The sequence below is a fragment of the Chinchilla lanigera genome, unplaced genomic scaffold, assembly GCF_000276665.1.
Source record: "Chinchilla lanigera isolate Chin_1 unplaced genomic scaffold, ChiLan1.0 scaffold00090, whole genome shotgun sequence".
NCBI classification, from domain to species: domain Eukaryota; kingdom Metazoa; phylum Chordata; class Mammalia; order Rodentia; family Chinchillidae; genus Chinchilla; species Chinchilla lanigera.
In genome coordinates this window covers 209,999-226,312 of record NW_004955491.1, presented here as the reverse complement: position 1 = coordinate 226,312, position 16,314 = coordinate 209,999, and the positions used below count along the sequence as shown (strand labels likewise).

At 40.4% G+C, this 16,314-nt stretch overlaps 1 protein-coding gene across 2 annotated transcripts in view; it reads left to right on the top strand.

The window, feature by feature from the left end:
* The first annotated feature begins 5,319 nt into the window (after positions 1-5,319).
* Positions 5,320-16,314, top strand: part of Tcaf1 (TRPM8 channel-associated factor 1) — a 42,807-nt gene continuing 31,812 nt past the window's right edge. The window contains exon 1 of one of the 2 annotated variants that reach the window (XM_013504653.1): positions 5,320-5,471. The gene's annotated coding sequence lies outside the window, so the exon portion shown is untranslated. The remainder of the gene's footprint in view (positions 5,472-16,314) is intronic. The other variant, XM_005404718.2, reaches the window with a different exon arrangement.

The window sequence follows — 16,314 nt, the reverse complement described above, 5'->3', positions numbered from 1 at the left end:
CCTTTCCTTTCCTTTCCTTTCCTTTCCTTTCCTTTCCTTTCCTTTCCTTTTCCATTGACTGGTTTTCTGTTTATATAGTGCTGGCAATGAAACCCAGGGCCTCATGCATGCTAGAGAAGTGCTCTGTCACTCAGCTACACATTCACTTCAGGTCAGCCATTTTGTTCCACCCAGCCCTTCATCAGGGAGTGTAATCTCTCCTCATCCAAAACCATCCTCACAGAAACATCCAGAATAATGTCTGACCAAACATCTGGGCCATACATGATCCAGTTGAGTTGGTACATGAAATTAATCTTCACAGGGCTTATGCAGCAGATGAAATTGACCCTGAAAAAGGGCATAGCATGGAAACTTCCTCACCCCAACAGCACCAAGCCCCACGGCCCTGTGTGTGTACCTCTACATGCAATACAACAGTGCCCTGCGGCTCACTGGAAGTCATCTCACCGCAACCCCGGGAACACTGGGCTCTTGTTTACCACCAGAAACCAGTCCTTAAATTCACATGTCATGTGGGCTCCCATTAAGCAGCTGGTTCTTCTATGCTACTTCCCGAATTACAGACTGGTGGGAGCCCCTGCTAAAGAGGATCCCTAACGGTGACCCAGAGGAGTCACATGGGTGTCTTATCATTTAAACGTGTAGGAGTTTCCAAAAGTCTATCAGGGACCCTCATGACTCTACATTGACTTTTCCAACGTTTTCCACCCTGCAGGAATTTCCTTTCTGCCAATGCAGCAAGTCTCATGCAGTAAACATTTGGGGCATGATTATAAATCCCAGTACTTACAAAGATCAGGGCGGGGACCTGATGTGGCTGTTAGGAGGCTGTGCACAGTGTGATAAACAGGAAAGCATCCTAAAAGCACCCTCGGATTGCGGTGCCATGAGAACATCAGCGCTCCTGCGCTCCATTTTCAGATTACTCAAAAGAAGGTGGGGTTCTGGTCCCTACGAGGAGATCCTCCCGATTTTAAAACCTGACGTTAGCTGCATGTAGATGTACGTGCTGCAATTTCAGCTGCAAGGCTGAGACAGGAGGATATCAAGTTTGAGCCCATCCTGGACAATTTAGAGCAATTGTTTCTCAAAGAAAAAAAAAAAAAAAATTAAAAGGACTAGGGATGTAACTCAGTGAGAAGGCCTTAGATTCAAACCCTGTATTGCAAAAACAAACAAGCAAGCAAACAAACAAACAAAACTTACTGCTTTCTTAATTGTTGGAAATTTACAAGATTTCAGACCTCCTAAACACACCTCTGACCACCAAGCCTAAGTTGTAGATTGTAGATGTGTGACTTCCAGTTTAGATGAATTTTGAAAAATGTTTTAAGTAGCTCATGAAGTATCTTTTCATTCTTAATTGAAAACTTCTGAGAAAAGAAAGATCTACTCCCAAAGTCACTTTAAAGATTGAGGAAAAAAACAAAAAAAAAAACTTCTGGGCTGGGGATATAGCTCAGCAGCACAGTGCCTGCCTGGCAAGTGTGAGTTCATGAGCTCAATTCCCAGTACCAAAAAAAAAGTCACGTAAGTAAAGTAAATGTGATTTACTTTGCTTTTAGTAAATTAGCTTCATTCCGATGTTCAGATAATATCCTGGCAAGTTAACAGAAAATTCCATCGTAGTCACTGCCGGGGTCCCAACTGTCCCTTCTGAGTTCTGGCCAGCTCTGCCGGGCACCACAAGATGTGCATCCTCAGCCCCGTCCCATTCTGTGGGAGTACGCAGACCTCACCCTTCCTCTCTGGACTTTTTTTTTTTAAATCTCTGTTTTGCTGGTTTTCCAAAGTCCTCCCTATCCCATAGCTTGTTTGGTAGCTCAGGGTTTTAGGAAGGCCTGAATTCTTCAGGATGCTCAGCAGAACAACTACCTCACTTGGGACACTGGCACAAAATGCAAATGCAAAGTGCCTTGTTTAAAATGTAATGAGAATTTTCAGGATGGCAGCAGTAGAGCATTAAAATGAACATGGGGTCTCCTGAGTTCCCAAGGGCTCTCCTGAGTGTGGCATCCTGTATGACTACCGTGGCAGTTGCCCTGGCCCTTCGGGTTTCACATTAGCAACGTAACTAAGTGAGCAACGGCAAATGCCAGCTCCCCGGCTGAGAGGAGGGGCCCATGATGGGAAACGGACAGGACGGCAAAATTTACTCTGCAGACAGAAAAATTACCTTACCACATTCTCAGTCGTGGATATAGGTTTAGATTTCTAAACTATACACAAGACTAGAAGCTAGAAATTTCATAAAACAGACAAAGATGTGCAGTCTATGCCGGCCAAGCCATGAAAAGTAAGTTCTAAAATTCAGCGTCAACACTCCCTTTTCTTCCCTTCCTGGCTTCCGGTCTAGCCAAGACAGCCTTTTAAATGCGCCTTTGAATGAATTTCTCTCCCTCTCTCTCTCTCCCTCTCTCTCTCTCTCTCTCTCCCCCTCCCTCTCTCTCTTCCTCGCTCTTGCTCTAGCTCCATCTTTAGCTCTGGCTTTCTATCTCTATTTCTACCTCCCCGCATGTTACGGTAGTATTCTAGGAAGTGGAAATCGATCTATCTCAGGTCACCAAACCCATGCTCCCTGGGCTCCCAATCTAGCATGAAGAGATCGGGGGACCACGTGACTCCACTCCCCCTCAATCCCTTCACTGTCTAACTCTCCAAGATGTGGGTCCTCTACTCAGTTTCCTGCAAGTCTGTCCTCCTGCTGAGCTACCTTGCCAATCTGGCTCCAGGCTGGAGGGCAGACAGGGTAGCTTGCTTCTCAGAGGCTTTAGGGAATGAATAGTGAGGTACACACCCGCACAGAAGAAGATTGTTATCTAACTACCATGGTGAAAGGCACAAGCAGTATTTGGAGGGTCTGACATCCGGGGTGTCTGTGCAGTTACTGGGGCACTGCAGGGGGCCTGAGGTGCCAGGTGGGTGTTCCCCGATTGTGAGCGGTTTGCAATAGACCAGGATTCTTTGCAGCTGAGCTCGCTCAGTCTCTCTGCCAAAACAGGTGCATTTCTCTCTGCCGTACCTCTCCTGCACTCAGATGCTGACAGCTAGCAGGACGCATGCCTGCTGTCCCATCTCCCCAGACACACAGCACCGCTCCATTTTTAGTTGGTGTTGTTTTGCTGTGCAGTTGGTCACCTAGTTTGGGAGTTTAAATATCCAATCTCCTCGCTTATGGAGAAAAGACCAGAAGATACAAGCCACAGAAAAGGTTCCTCCAGATACAGACGGAGCGAGACCTTGAAAATCAGCAGATGCTAGCACTCTTTCAGCCCCAGACCTCTGACACCACCCAGAGTCCTCTAGTCAGTGTGTGTGTGTGTGTGTGTGTGTGTGTGTGTGTGTGTGTTTCAGGCCTTGGGAGAAGACAGGGCCAGCTTTGCAGGCGAGCCCTCCCCCACTCAACATCCTGACAAATGCCAGCGAGGTTTGGTGCAACTCAGTCATGCTTTTCCCCCCCGCTATCCTCCTCCCTGGCTCCCGCCCCCAGCCCAGCTCCCTGATCCAGCCTCTCTGTCCTCTGACCTCACAGGCTCCAGGCTCTTGGCTCTGTGCCTGGGAAGGAAGGAGCAGAGATAGGAGCCCTCGCTGGATTCCAAGCCTAGTGCTGACAGCCCCTGGGGAAAAGGGAGAGTCCCTTCTGTTACATTCCAAATCAGAAAAGCAGTGGACTCCTAAGTGGCTAGTACGTGACAGCGAGAACACCAGGCAGGAGTTCTCCTGATAATGTCCTCTACTCACTGTGCCTGCTATCTGTGAGAAGCTGAAGTATCTGGGGGACAAAGATGAAGCACACAGAACAGAAAAGATGAACAGAATGGCCTAAGAGAAATGAATAGGAAAGTGGAAGCAGGGCGGTGAGGCAAGGAGGCCTGTTGGATTGAGGACAGATAAAGGGCCAGGTCATGAGCATGCAGAGGAGACTGGTATACCAGCCCCAGGTGAGAGGAGAAAGCCAGCAGAGGAGGAGAACAGACACACTATGTACAGGAAAGGTCGGGTATAGCGTGAGGTCCCTGGTAACTGTGTACTGCAAAGAATCAAAGAAGAGGTCTGGGATGATCTGCTCACCCGTGTGGTCATAATGAATGTCCACGCAGCGTTTGCCGTGCGCAAGGTGCTGCCTTATGTACTTCACTTGTGTTACTCATTTCACCGTCTTCCTGGTGCTGAGAGCTGGAGGATCCCCAGCTCCATGTGAGGAATGAAGTCCTGAGATAGAAACCGCGCAGGAAAATGGCCTCATGAAGATGAGCAGATCCCATTTCCAGAACCTGTGAGGAAACAGTGTCACCTGACCAGGGAGAACCGAGGGTATGAATCAGCTACTATTCAACAGACCATGACAGGGGACATTATCCCGGATGATGGAGAGGAGTTCCGAGTAGTTCTGGAGATGGTACTTCCAAGAAGGAGATAGTCGTTCTAGAAACAGGAGTTCCAAGTAGTTCCAAGAATTTCTAGAGATGAGTAACAGTGGCAGACAGGGAGAGTCAAGGAGTTGTGACAGCAGAGGCAGAAGTTGCTGGCTTTTCCAGTGAAAAAAGAGCCCCAAGCTGGAGACTTGGGGGCAGACTTTGGAAGTTGGAAAAATCTGGGAAAATAATTCTCCCCTCCCAAAAGCCACACAGCTGTGTCTGTACCTCGACCATACCCCAGTGAGGCCCATGGGAGGTTCTGCCCTACGGAAGTCTAGGATAGAAATGTGTGCTGTTTTGAGGTCCTAAATGTGTGGTAGCGTGCTAGAGTGGCCACAGGAAAATCAGACACTAACCAGCGGGTCAACAGAGAAAGTGGCAGCTTCAAAGTCCGGACGCGTTACCAGCTACACCTAGCACCTTACTGCTTTACTAAACTTATAAAACAGCACATGTGCTACTTTAGAATATTATTTTCAATAATAATTTTCAATAATAATGATTAGTATTATTGTCCGTCAACAGTTAATTTCAGTCTTTGCCCTGCCCCACATACCACACGCAGAACACTTTTTAAGAACATCCTTGTACACTCCATTTTACTGCAAGCAGAGTTTTGACTAAAAATATATCTCTGACCCATAGATTCATTTATGGTTAAAAATTATGTTTGAGAAAAACAGCTGTCATCATTGATCGAAGCCCCATTTGTTCACGGTATTAGGGGCTTTGCTGTGTTGCTTTGTAAACTAATCGCTACTCGGCCAGGATGGGCGCCTGGGTCTCCATCCTGAGATGGGGGCTGCTGCTTCGGGTGGAGCTGACACAAAGCAGCGCCTCTGCCCCGCCCACCCTGCTGCGGCCAATCGGCTCTCGGGGGCCGCCCCCTCCGCGTCCTGCTGGCAGCCGGAGACTTTCCGCTTCCCAGGCCTCGAGTCTGCCGCCCAGTCCCTCCTCGGTGGCAAAGCTTCCCCTTGGGAACCGCCGCTGCCCTCTCCTCGCTAGTCCAGTCCGCCCCAACCCGCGCTGCAGGCAACTGCGGACCAAAGGGTGAGTGGTGACCAGCGATGAGGTCTGGACCAGGAGAGGCGACCAAGGCCAGAGCGCGGGGGCGGGGTGTCGGGGGGGGGGGAGAGGTGGTGAGGATGGGGGTAGGGCGGTGGGGGGCTCTGTGCGCGCCCTGGGGTGGCAGAGATGTTCCACCCGGGGCTCCTCCCTCCAGCCCTCCCTCTGTTGCTTCTCTGTTTTATCTCTGCAGCTCCACATCCATTTCATTGTTATTTCCCCCGCTTGCCTGGAGGCAGACGACCCCCTATTTTCCTGTTATATGGCCTGTGCTCCGCAGGGAGCCATTGGGATGGATCAAAGGTGAAGGGGAGGTGTGGTGAGGCTTTCTCACCTGCTTGAGGCTCGGGATTGAATTTTTCTGGGACAGCTCCGTCTGCTTAACCCCCACCCCAGGTAAAAGACCTCCTCTCCCGAGTGCTGCAGGCGCCCCCCGCGGCTCTGATCTCTCTGGGTGAGGGCAGGGCGGTGGCGGTGGGAGGGGCGCCTGGCCTCGGGAAGGGTTTAGGACTGAAGCAGCCAGGGCCAGATAAACACCGGGAGCTGGCCTCCAAGTTGGCCCAACCTGCAGGGGAGGGGTAAGGCCTTAAGTACAACACAGGAGAAAAAAGATCTTTGTCAGTTGCATATTCACGGAAGCTTGGAAGAAGTACAGCTCTTAAGTAGACATAAAGAACAAATGTCTCCGTCTAGCTGACCAGCCAGCCATCTGGCTGTCCTTTCATCCTCCAAAATAGTGATTCATTGAGTGATTGCATTTCAGTACTTTGCTTTCTTTTTCACCTGGTTTTGCTTTCTTAACAATTTACAAATAAAAAGAATATAGAACATTGAAGAGCAGATATAAGGATAATGAAATGAATTCTTGACCACCTTGTAGGTCAAGAAATAGGCCGTTGTAATACCTTAGATGCCGTAATGGGAAGGGGGCCACATTCCTTCTCCTTCCCTGAGACCAGACGTTCATCAGAATTCTTGTGATCATTCCCTCGCTTTTCTTGACATTTGTGTTATCTGTGTGTGTCCCCAAAACGTGTTGATTTTGCTTACTTTTTTTACTAATGAATATCATCTGTACATATTCTTAATTATTTGGGTCTTGCTTCTTTCATTTTCATTGTTCACAATTCAGTATATTTTTTTCCATTTTAATGCCCACGGGCATTTGCATTATCTCGGGAGATGGATAACTATGTGACAGATTACTCCCAACACCTAGCAATTTAAAGCCAAAAGAACCCAAAGCAAACAAAAGAAAACTCTCTTGCTGTTATCTCAGTTTCTGCTGATCAGGAAAGCAGGGGTGGTGGGGTGTCTGAGTCCAGCTCTGTCATAGGCTTCTTAGTCAGGAGATCAAGGTGCTGCCTGTGGTCTGAGTCCTCTCAAGGATAGAAGTGACTCTCAAGACTGTAGCTAGGCTCCTGACCTCGACCACTCGGGCTAAACACGCCAGTTCTTTGTCACCTGGACCTCTGTATAAAGTTGGCCACCGCATGGCAGCTTGCTTCTCCCAAAGCCAAGGCTTCCAGACAGAAAGAGAAATCAGATTGTTTTTGTACCTAATCTCAACAGTGACAGGCTGTCATTTTTGCTATTTTCTATTCATCATAAGCGAAGCACTGGGTCCAGCCCACACTGGAAGGGAGAGGATTTCTCAAGGGCACGAATACCTGGAGGCAGGAACTACTGAGGAGCATGTTAAAGGCTGCCTACTACCAGGGATACATCAGGGTACATTGCTCTCTAACAACCTTGAACAGATGTGCAAGAGTTTCCCTGAAGGCTACACCTTGGTTTAAAATTGCTGGGTTACACAATTTGCACATACTCAACTTCATTAGTTCATTTCCAAGCTATTTCAGAAATGTAGAATTAGTTTACACTCCCTCGAGCAAAGAATGAATGCTCTTGTTGCTCTACATACTTGTCATAAGTTGGTTTTACCAAATTTCATTTTTAGTTAGTCTGAGATGTATGGAAAAGCATTCCACTGGTATATATGTTGTAACTTTTACATGTATATATAGCTATAGAGACAAATACATTTGTATCTGACTGTGAATTGATACTGGCCTGTAACTGACATTTTATGTACTATCCTTATCTGAGGTTTCTATCATCATAAACTAATATGGGTCATATTCTTTAGTGGTTAATGGAATAATTTTTGCAAGATTGGAATGAGCTGATCTTTGAATATTTCCTCAGATCATCTAGGAAAAATCCTCTGGGTTTAGCATTTAGGAGATTTTTAACGTGTTGGTTCAATTACTTCAATGATTACAAAACTCATCAGATTTTCATATGGGGTCACTTTTGGTAAATCTATATGTGTACCTGTATTCAGTATACACAAGGTCAAACCCAGGACCTTGTGCACACAAGACAAGCACCAATACCAAGCCACCATTCCAGCCATTGTTGACTTTAAATCTTTCTCAATCTTCACCTTACATACACGCATAGTAAATTTGACTGTTCTTAAAATTCTGGATTAAAATATATTATTTGACAGTTTATAACTTTTCATTGAATAATTTAATCCATTTATATCTATTGTAACTCTTAATAGAATTACTCTAACATCATATTATTTCCTTTAACATTTTTGCCTTTTTTATTCCTTTCCCTCTTTTTGTTTCCTCCTTTTCTATTCTCCATTTTTTCTTTTTTTTTTTTTTTTTTTTGTTTTTTTGGTTTTTCTCCGGTACCGGGAACCGAACTCACGACCTTGCGCTTGCCAGGCAGGTGCTTTGCCGCTGAGCTAAATCCCCAGCCCCTCTCCGTTTTTTCTTCCTCCTATTTGGAAGTTAGATTATATGAATCTTATGTTTCAGGAATATTTTAGTTTTATTACATTTTTAACACATTCATTGGATTCTCAGCTTTTAGAATATTTGGCTAGTTTTATAATACACTTAGCAGCACATTTAAATTAAGTAACATTGGTTGTCAGTACTTGAATTCTAACTCTTACCCCAAATGTCAGGTGTTTTATTTTTATTATTGGATAATGTCAATGTTTGATTTTCTAACATATTTACCAGTATATTTACTCATAGATCTTTCTTTTAGTACAATATTTAGGTATATCTTACTTATAATAAAGTTCACTAAGCTTAAGTGTACAACTCAGTAAACTTCATGTATGCATAGAGTGAGGTCAGGCTATAGACTATTTTCTGCAGGTCAGGAGACCGTTTTCATCATCCTAATTTTTGTTTTCAGAGTCATCATATATCTATCCAATCCTGGTCCTCCCATTAATTGACCCAGAATTAATTATTCTTTGTGTTGGTTTGTTTAAATGCAACATTAGCTCTATGAGATTCATTTTTACAGTAGCATTTTTCATACTTTGCTCTTTTTTTCTTTTCTCTGTAGTAGTACCATGTTGGGTATATCCAGCACAAGTTATTTATCTATTCTGTTGATGGACATCATTTCCCAACTTTTTCTTTGGCTACTACAATAAAATGGTTCAATTACATCTTATAGTAGACATGAATATATATTCTACAGAACATACATCTAATCAATGTAAATAATTTCAAACAATTTTGCAAGATGATGGTAGTAGTTTATCCTCCCAACAGGAATGTATGTATGTTGCAGTAGTTCCAGACCCTTGTCATCATTTGATATTGTTATTACAATTACTTTTAATCATCCAGAATGGATATAGATATCTTATTGTGGTTTTAATATGCATTAATCTGTTGGCTGTTTATAAGCATATATTCATATTCTCATTGACCACTTGAATTTTATCTTTTCTGAAATGTTTGTTCATGTTTTTTATTCATTTGAGGGAAATTACTGGGGTTTTTTTCTATTTAATTTTGTAAGAATTTTTAAATATGTTCTGGATATGTACATGCACCCGCTGTTGTGTTTGTTGATGAGTTGCATGCATAATATCCTCTTTTAATCCATGAAATGCTTTTTCACTTTGGAAATGAGATCTCTTAATAGAAAAAACTTCTCAATGTAACTTTGATAATATCTAATGTTTATAGTTAAATGTAGATAATTGACATTAGCACTGAGTCCTATTTAAGAAAAATTTGCCTCATCCCTTGATCAAAAAAATGTTTATTCTGGGCTTGTTTTGTCATTCTCATTTGGGTTTATAATTCATCTCAAATTATTTTTGTGTGTATGGCATGAAGAGTGGACCAGGATTCATTTTTCACACAGATATCTAATCAATTAAGAATTATTTACTGAAAAGGCACCTGGACCCTATAAGCATACATTAATTACTATATTTTAAATTAGCTAACCATACGTATGTTTAGGATATTTTTAATCTGTGCTTACTGAGTGATAATTTATCTGTAGTTTGCAATGTGTTTATCAGATTTTATGATCACAGTTATGCTGAGATATTCTTCTCTAAAATAATTTTGTTGTATTTTATTACATTTTTCTCAAATGTTTAGGAAAGTTTATCATAGAAGTACTTCTGAGTTCTTTTTTGGGAATTTTTAAAAATTTGCTTTAAATTTCCTCAATAGATAAGATTAGTTATATATTCTATTTCTTTTTGCCATTTTGGAGAAGTTGTATAGGAATTTGAAAATCTACCTAAATTTGTCATATTTATTGGCACGTGTTTGGTTATTCATAATACCCCTTTATTGTCTATTTTATGTTCTCTGGGGCTGTAATAAATACTACATTTTATTTCTAATAATAATCTCTCTCTCCCCCTCCCCACTGCCTTCCTTCCTTTCTTTTCCCTTTTTCCTCTTTATTCATCACTTTCATTTTGACTCATTGAAACCTAACCTCAGGTTTTATGAAATTTAAAATATTTTTAAAGTTTTGATTTTTGCTTATTGGTTTATTACATCATTTAATTTATTTTCTTCACTTTAACTTGTCATTCTTTTTCTAATACCTTAAGGTAGAAGTTTAGGTAGTTTACCTTTAGCTGTTCCCTTCTTACTAGCATACACATTAGCACCTACAGTTTATCCCAGTAATTGATTTTACTGCCTCTCACAAATTTTGATATATTCTCTTTTCTTTGTTTTTTTGAGAGAGGATCTCCAAAATGGCCTTGAGCTCATTTTGTAGCCCAGGGTGGTCTCCAACTCACAATGATCCTCCTATCTCAGCCTCCTGTGTGCTGGGATTACAGACATGTGCCACCATGATGGGCTTTGATACATTGTCTTATTTTCTAATTTAGAAATATATTCACTAATTTCCAACTTGGAACTTTTGAAATGTTATTATCAATATCTATTTTTATCCCATTATTATCAGAGGATATATTCTTTATGCTTTTGAGTTTCTTAAGACTTGCTTTATCCAAAGTGTGTGGTCTCTTTGGGAAAATGTTTCACCTGCACTGGAAACCGTGTGTATTCTGTTGTCAGGAGTACAGATGTACCACAAACACTCATTAAGTCAAGTTTGATAACTATCATTTTCAGATCTTACATATCTCTACTGATTTTTTGGCACTTGTTTTATCAGATTATTGGGAAAGATATATTTCGATCTAACTATGGTTATGGATTCGTCTACTACTTTCTTATTACTATTGTTTCATAAATTTTAAATTTATATTATTAAAGTTGCAATTTAGAATTGTCAAGTTGCTCCTTGGTGTTAATCTTTCATTGCTATAGAAAGCCTTTTTTATCTCTGTGGTAAGCTTCGCCGCAGTAGTGTTTGCTTTTCCTGATGTCAGTGTAGCCTCACAAACTTTCTTATGGTTGATTTCTGAATGGTGACTTTTCCCATCCGTTCCTTTGGTGCTCAGTTATCTTTCTGTCACTGTAGCATTTGCTGAGATAATCAACAAATGGGTTTGTTTTAGCTCACAGTTATGGAGGTTTCAGTCCATAATCAATTGGATGTGCTGCTTTTGTGCCCAAGGTGAAGCAGCACATCTCGTGTGTGCAGCAGAGCAAAGCTTTTCATGTCAAGGCCAGGATGAGAAGGGAGAAAAAGGACAGAGCGGTATCCCCCTGTCCCCTTAATCAACACAGCCCTCAGTGAGCAAAACCCTTGTAGAAGGCCTCACCTAAAATTTCCAGTCTTCCAGTAGCACTACTCTGAGAAATAACACTTTTAACACGTGAATTTTCAGGGGATGTTTAATTAACCCTAGGCAATTTCTGTCTATTCATATTTAAAATATTTCTCTTTTAAGCAAGCTTTGTCTTCTAGTGAGATTGTAAAACTCCATTTACATTGAAGAAATTTATTGATTAGATGGCATCTTAGTTCAGGGTGCTGTAACAAAAATGTCATAGACTGGGTACCTCAAACAAAAGATATATATATTTTTTTTTCCTCATGGTTCTGGAGGACAGGAAGTCTAAAATAAAGATGGCAACAGATCTGGTGTCCAGGCAGCAAGTTTCTCCTTGTATTTCTACATGGTCACGAGAAGGAACTTTAACCCATCTCTCTTTTTTGTAAGCACATTACTGGAGTTATGGGTGTCCCAACCTTATTGATCCATCCAAACTTAATTGCCTCCCAAAGGCTCCAATTCTAAATACCATTTCCACGGGGGATAGGGCTTCAACATGTGAATTTTGGAGAGACACAAATGTATAATCCTTAACAACTGGCTTTAACAACTGTTTTGTGGTTTTTTTTTCTCATTTTTCTATCTTTTCTTTTTTCTTGCTCAACTTCAAAACTTTTTCACTTTTCTTCTTTTTTGTGTTATAAAAATTTTTATTACTTTTACTAGTAACCACAGATATTACAATGTATCTTACTGGCTTACTGCAGCCTATCATAAGTTATTTACAAATGCCAAAACAATGTAAAACTTTAATATAATTTATCCCTATTAACTCCACCTGTAGCTATGCTTCTGTTGTATATTTTGTATATGTTTTATACCCCAGAAGACATTATATTTGTGGATTTAAATAGCCAATATTTACTTGTGTTTGCCATTATTTACTTTTTTTTCTAGCATTCTCTATTTCTTCCTATAAGACAGTTCTCTTGCCTGGAGTGATTTTCCTTCACCTTGAAGAATTCTTTTAGCAGTTTTGATGCAGTATTCTGCTTGTCACAAATTCTCTCAGACTGTGTACATATGAAATTAATTTTATTTTGCCTTCATTTTTGAGGGATATTTTTGCTGCGCATAGGATTTTAGGTTGACAGATTTCATCTTTTTATTTTTAGCAATCACATTATGTTCTTGTTTTCGTCACTTCTTTTGAAAAGTCAGCTGTATTTTTGTCTCTTTGAATGAAAGTATCCTTCATCTCTGGCTACTTTTCAGATTTTGTCTATGAATTTGATTTTCAGCAGTGGGACTATGAGATGTCTCGTGTAAAGACTTCTTTCTGTTTACCCTGTTAGGGGAATGTAGAGTTTTCTCAATTTGGCGTTTGATGTTTTTCATCTCTTTTTAGATACTTTGTACACATTAACTGTTAACATATTGCTTCTCTTTTATTTTCTTTCTCTTTTCTTTTTGAGACTCATACTCTATTCATTATGTCTTATAATTCTGTTATACTTTTGCTAGGTCCTTTAGTCTCTGTATCCATCATCTTTTCTTCCTCTTGTGTAATTTTTTAATATATGCTACCAACCTTTGTTACAGTTCACCAATCCTTTGGTCCTTTGTGTCTTAGTATTAATGTCACCTCTTAGATTACTAATTTCAATTATTATTTTTCATTTAAAAAATTTCCATTTTACTCTATACATTTATAAATTTTACTTCTATACTGAAATTCTCCAGCCTTGTGTTTGTTTGTTTGTATGTTTTGAACATATTAGTTGCATGATTTTAAGTTGCTTGTCTGAGAGCTCAACTACCAGACCCACTTGTGACTGTTTTTATATTATCTATTTTTTTCTTGAGTTTTTGGTAATTCATCCTGCTTTTTGACCTCCCCCTTAATTTTTTACTGAATGTAGAATATTGTGGAGGAAATGTTATAAAAGTTCTGGGCAACACTACTGTCTTTCAAGAGAATTGACAGTGTGGGTGCGGACACAAGACCAGCAGACAGCTTTCATATTATCAAGGTTAGTTTTAGGCATCGTTAGAACTGTGCTCTGCAGGGGGGGGTCTTTTCCTGAGAACATAATCCTTATAGTTAAGGTGTGACTTTATTTATGTGCTTTGAATTTTTTACATGTATACTGAAATAACAGCATTTGTACAAAAGCTCTTTTCTTTCTTGGGTTGGACTCCACCATTTTATTTTCAGACCAGTACAGTTACTGAAGTGAATGCTTTGTTGTTTAGCCTTTTGCTGTTGGTGTGTTTTCTGCAAGATTTCTTGGGGTTTTTTTCTTATCTGTAGCATAGGAGTTACCAAGAGATAGCAGGGGAATGAGTACACAGATTTCTAGATTCCATTCTGTGAGGATTCTTCATATTTGAAATTTTCTCCTTTGAACTTCTGTTGGTTTCGTAGTCTTGCACCAGAAATACGGACACATTTTGTTTAATCTTAGTTATTCTGTATTATCCATGGAAAATATCTGAAAGGAAAATGAAATAGAAAATACAGAGCCCATGTCCTAAGTTTTCTGTCCCACAAGGACGGTGCCTCCTCAAGTCTTTTCAAAGCCTTTCAGCTGTTTATTCTTTAGAGTTTTTTCAGTGGACTCCTGTATTTTGCCCACTTTCCTTACTATTTTCAGGGGGAGAGCCGTTCCAAAGAGATTCTCTAAATGTAGAACTGGACGTCTCTTGCCATTGAGTCTTACATCTCAGGTTATCTATCTCAGGTCATTTTCCTTTTTCTTAAGATACATCCTTTAGAATTTCCTTTAATACGGGTACTTTGATGATAAATCCTCAAATGTGGTGCTTTCAACGTGGCATTTCTTAAGAGCCATAGAAGATAGTATGCTGGATATAAAATTCTAGATTGTTTATTTTCTCACAGTATGTCGAAAAATATGTCTTACTGTCTTTTTTTTTCTGCTGAGAAGGCAGTGAGTTTAGTCATCAGTTATTTGTAAGTGATCTGTGCTCCCCACCCCATGAACTGCTTCTATTTCTTACCCTTCCGTACCCTGCTTTAGTGTCTTTTATTACTGAGCTCACTAGGGTATACTTAAATAATTATTTTAAATTTATCTTGTTTGAACTTGTCAGTCTTCTTGAATCTGAAGACCGGAGTCTTTCAAGAACTTGGGAAAATTTGCAATAAACATTTTTTCCAGTAATAACTTCTATAATTTATCCCGTCTCCATTTAGAGATAAGAATGGACACACATTATCTCTTGTTACTGAGCCCACTAAATCTTATCCTGACTCATACTTTATGTTTTTTTAGCTTTTTAGACTAATTATGAATAATTTGCTCCAATGTCATCAATGAATTTTTATTTCAAACCATTCTATTTCAATTATTATATCTTTCTAGTTCTGTTTGGTTACTTTGTAAGTGCACTTATTTTCTGTTCAAATTTCCACATTTCCCTTTTATTTTTCAAACTTTTAAATAATCTGGTTATTGTACACTTTGTACCTAATAATTCTGTTATTTGAACTCTGTCTGCTTCTGATATCTTTTCTTGGTAATGGATTTCATTTAACTCAATACGTTGTTTCCTTGAGTATTATGGATGTTTGTGATTATTATGAGTTGCTGCTTTCATGTAGAAATTGTTTCTATAAAAATTCCTTCTGGTTGCATTGTATCTTAGTTAGCTTTCTCTCTTCTTGCTGAGACATAATACCTGACACCCAAAATTAAAGAGGGAAAGGTTTATTTGGCTCATAGTTTGTGGAAGTTTCAGTTTGTAATTGGCTGGCTCCAAGGCAGGGTGGTACAGGGCAGAGGGGCAGCAGTTCATGACAGGGAGATACCAAAAGCAGCCATAGCCAAAAAGGAAGCAAGCCTTTTTTCCTGCCTTATAGTGTATGCAGGCTACATCCCAGCTCTAGACAATGAACTCATCACAAACTCTAGATTCAGCCGCCTCCGAAACCCCCATTGCATGACACATGAGGCATTGGTGGGACATCTAGGCACAAACCATAACACACTGAAATTAAATTTTTTTTTTCAGAAATCATCTGCATTTACTTCTGCCCAGTGGAAACTTTACCAAACAGGGACTACTTTCAATTATTTGCTTAGAGTTTTTCAATCCCTAGACGTACTATGCATTAAGATTGCAAACCTGTAAGGGTCGCTGATGTGTGATTGGTTATTGGTTCTCAGAGTTATTTTCTCTTTCCCTCTCCAGCAGGGCTGAGAAGCATGTTGCCTTGATTTCCCCTGCGTTAGATGTGTTGGACAATTTATTTATTATTTAGCTTTTCCCTTCGTGAGTACCCCTTTGGTGTCTGATCTTTTTGCACAGATGTCCTTTTGAATCACATCCTTCTGTGTGAGTCTTGTCTCAGAGTCCTACACTGTCATCCCACTGAGTCACCGCCCATATGTTTTGCAGGATTTTTCAGAAACACCACAGGGAAAGCCAGCTTTTGTGCCTTTCTTCAGCTTTTCCTGGTTTTAATTTGTTTTTGTCATTGCAGATCCCTCGCTTTTCTATCATCCCATTGATGCATTTATAATATTTTGTACATGTATTATTTCACCAGTAGTTTGTTTTTGGGCATTTAATCAATTACATTTCTAACACTGAAATACTATTTTAATACTTTTTTGTTTGTTTGTTTGTTTTTGTTTTTGTTTTTCTCCGATACCGGGAACCGAACTCATGACCTTGCGCTTGCCAGGCAGGCGCTTTGCCACTGAGCTAAATCCCCAGCCCCTATTTTAATACTTTATTAGCAATATTTGTATGGGAACCTATACATCAATATATCATAAAAATACAGCTGTATGAATTTTC